Source organism: Trichechus manatus, unplaced genomic scaffold, assembly GCF_000243295.1.
Source record: "Trichechus manatus latirostris isolate Lorelei unplaced genomic scaffold, TriManLat1.0 scaffold00214, whole genome shotgun sequence".
Taxonomy (NCBI): Eukaryota; Metazoa; Chordata; class Mammalia; order Sirenia; family Trichechidae; genus Trichechus; species Trichechus manatus.
Genome location: NW_004444150.1, coordinates 3227907 through 3232161, shown reverse-complemented (window position 1 = coordinate 3232161; position 4255 = coordinate 3227907).

Here is a 4255-nt window from a genome sequence, read left to right as displayed (position 1 = left end):
CTCCCTGCCCTCAGGGGTTTACTGTCCATTGAGGAGGGGGTCAGGAGACAGAAAGGGACACAAGTCAGGCTTCCTGTAGAGGGAGAGTTGGTCCAACAATTGATGAGGAGTTCCCTGGGACCCAGGCTCTGTGCTAGCCCCTTGCTTAGTGACCAGGCCTGCCACTGCCAGGTCAGCCAGAGGGAATGTTGCAGGGTGTAGCTGTCCTTTGGGAGGACAGGGGCAGACAGAGGGACCCGGCCTCTGGCAGGGGTGCGCTGGGAGGGCAGTGTGGTGGGAAAGGCCAGGCCTCTGAGCCTGCTCTTCACCACCCATCCCCAGCGCCATCTCTTACATCCTGAACACATGGCTTGATGAATATTCAGAGGATTTTGACCAGCCCCCGGACTTCCCCTGCGTGAAGCTCCTGCTGGAGTACCTGCAGGTGAACCTGCCGGGCTCAGAGCTGGAGCACCAGGCATACTCTCTCTTTGCCCAGCTGGATCACCTGGAGCCCACCGAGGCAGAGCCAGAAGGTGAGGAGGACTGGGCATGCCTGCATGTGAACTTGTGAGGGGCACATTGGGAGGATCCCACAGGGAGGACCCCAGAGGAGGGGATTGAGACACAGCTCAGAGTAAGTTCAGACCCTCCTCTGGCGGACCACAGTCTGGGAAGACTTCCAGGGGTGGAAATCCGGGCCATGGGCATCTTCCTGGCAGTGGGATGTTTTCTGTCATTGGAAAGGCACGGAAAGGCAGTCATGTTGGTGAACGTTTCTCCTCTTGCACCTTCAGCATCAGATCTGATGCCAGGTCTAAAAGCAGCTGACGATCTAAGGCCACCTCCAGCAGCTACTCCAGGGCGAGTTCCTGAGGCAGATTCTGCTTTTGCACCAACACTAGAGCTCAACAGACCATCAGGTCCTCAATCAACAGACCCATCAGCAGATGGAGAGCCTGTTGGAGGGCTGAGTTATCCTCCTGGGTCACCTTCAGGAGCAAATCAAGAACCACCTGATGAGGTAGATCCTACTCCTGAACCATCACAGGAGCTGGATAGAATACCAGATACTCCATCACCAGACGGACAGCCTGCTGGAGGGGTGGATCCTCTTCCTGGGTTACGTCCAGAACCGGCCACAGTACCCCGTGCAGATGTCAATCCTGCTCCTGCATCAGAGCTGGAGCTCCATAGAGCATCAACTATTCCATCATCAGCTCCAGCACTGGCACCAGGAGGAAAACCAGCTGGAGGGGAGGATTTCCATCATGGGCCACAACAGGAACTGGCTCCTGGACTACCTGCTGATGTGAATACTGCTCTTGCATTAACACTGGAGCTCCAGGTAGCACCATCTATTCCAGCAGCAGTTCCAGGATTGGCATTAAATGGAGAGCCTGCTGGGGGGCTGGATTCTGATCCTGGGCCACCTCCAGAAATGGCTCCCGGACCACAGGCTGATATTGACCCTGTTCCTGCACCAACACTGGGGCTCAATGTTGCCCCTGGTCTTCAACGTCCTTCTGTAGCTCTGTCCCAGGAACCAGATGAAGAGCCTATTGGAAAGCTCGATGATTATGCTGGGCCACCACCAGAACAAGCTTCTGGGCCACTGGCTGATGTCGATCCTATTCCTTCAGAAACAGCAGACCACAATGTGGCTCCATGTCCTGCATCTGCAACTCTAACTCAGGCACCGGATGAAAAGCCTGTTAGAAACCTCAACCGTTATCCTGGGCCACCTCCAGTAAAAGTTTTCAGAACATCAGCTGATGTCGATCCTCTGCCTCCCATAAGAGCAGAGCTAGATATAGCCCCATATCTTCAGTCTACAGCTCTGTCCCAGGCACCAGAAGAGAAGCTTATTGGAAAGGTAGATTCTTATGCTGGGCCACCTCCAGAAGAAGCTCCTCGACTGCCGGCTAATGTCCATCATATTTCTTCAGAAACAGGCGACCACGACAGGGCTCCACGTCCTCCATGTGCAGCTCTACCACAGGCACTGGATGAGGAGCCTGCGGGAAGCCTTGACTATTATTCTGGGCCACTTCCAGTACAAGCTTTCGGAATATCAGCTGATTTTGATCCTCTACCTGCCACCACAGCAGAGCTAGATGTAGCCCCATATCCTCCATGTACAACTCTGTCCCAGGCACCAGATGAAGAATCTATTGAAAAGCCTGATTCTTATACTGGGCCACCTCCAGAACAAACCTCAGGACCCCCGACTGATGTCGATCCTATTCCTTCAGAAACAAGTGATCACAGTGTGGCTCCATGTCCACCATGTGCAGCTCTAACCCAGGCACCAGATGAAGAGTCTGCTGGAAACCTTGATTGTTATCCTGGGCCAACTCCAGTACAAGCTTCTAGTACATCAGCTGCTGTTGATCTACCTGCCGCAACAGCAGAGCTAGATGTAGCCCCATATCCTCCATGTACAGCTCTTTTCCAGGCACAAGCGGAGGAGCCTACTGAAAAGCTCGATTCTTCTGTTGGGCCACGCCCAGAACAAGCTACTGGAGCGCCGGCTGATGTCAATCCTATTTCTTCAGAAACAGGTGACCACGACGTGACTCCATGTCCTACATGCACAGCACTAACCCAGGAACTGGATGAACAGCCTGCTGGAAACCTCGATTGTTATCCTGGGCCACTTGCCGTACAAGCTTCCGGAACATCATCTGATGTCGATCCTCTACCTACCGAAACAGCAGAGCTAGATGTAGCTCCATATCCTCCATCTACAACTCTGCCCCAGGCAACAGATGAACAGCCTATTGAGAAGCTTGATTCTTATGCTGGGCCACCTCCAGAACCAGCTTCTGGACTGCCGAATGATATCGATCCTCTTCCTTCAGAAATAGTCGACCACGATGTGGCTCCATGTCCTCCATGTGCAGCACTAAACCAGACACCGGATGAACAGCCTGCTGGAAAGCTCGATTGTTATCCTGGGCCACCTCCAGCACAAGCTTCCGGGACATCAGCTGATGTCCATCCTCTATCTGCCGCTACATTAGAGCTACATGTAGCCCCATATCCTCCATATACAGCTCTGTCCCAGGCACCTGATGAAGAACCTATTGGAAAGCTTGATTCTTATGCTGGGCCACCTCCAGAACAAACCTCGGGACTGCTGACTGATGTCAGTCCTATTTTTTCAGAAATAGTCGACCACGATGTGGCTCCATGTCCTCCATGTGCAGCACTAACCCAGACACCGGATGAAGAGCCAGCTGGAACCCTCGATTGTTATTCCGGGATACCTCCAGTACAAGCGTCTGGAACATCAGCTGTTGTCCATCCTCTACCTGCCGCAACAGCAGAGCTAGATGTAGCCCCATATCCTCCATCTACAACTCTTTCCCAGGCACTAGTGGAGGAGCCTATTGAAAAGCTCGATTCCTATGCTGGGCCACCTCGAAAACAAGATTCTGGACCGCCAGCTAAAGTCGATGCTATTCCTTCAGAAAAAGGAGACCACACTCTGGCTGCATGTCTGCCATGTGCACCTGTAATCCAGGCACCAGATGAAGAGCCTGCTGGAAACCTGTGTTGTTATCCCGGGCCACCTCCAGTACAAGCTTCTGGAGCATCACCTGATGATGTCCATCCTCTACCTGCCGCAACAGAAGAGCTAGATGTAGCCCCATATCCTCCATCTACAGCTCTGTCACAGGCACCAAATGAAGAGCATATTGGAAAGCTCTATTGTTATGCTGGGCCACCTCCAGAAAAAGCTTCTGGACCGCCGGCTGATGTCGATCCTATTTCTTCCGAAATAGTCGACCATGATGATGTGGCTCCAGGTCCTCCATGTGCAGCTCTCACCCAGAAACTAGATGAAGAGCTTGCGGGAAACCTCGATTGTCATCCTGGGCCACCTCCACTACAAGCTTCCGGAACATCAGCTGATGCCTATCCTCTTCCTGCCACAAGAGCAGAGCTAGATGTAGCCCCATATCTTCCATCTATAGCTCTGTCCCAGGCACCAGACAATGAGCCTATTGCAAAGCTCGATTCTTATGCTGGGCCACCTGCAGAACAAGCTTCTGGACCGCCGGCTGATGTCGATCCTATTTCCTCAGAAATAGGCGATCATGATGTGGCGCTATGTACTAAATGTGCAACTCTAACCCAAGTACCGGATGAAGACGCTGCTGGAAACGTGGATTGTTATCCTGGGTCACCTCCAGCTGAAGTTTCTGGAACATCAGCTGATGTCGATCCTCTACCTGCCGCAACAGCAGAGCTAGATGTAGCCCCATAT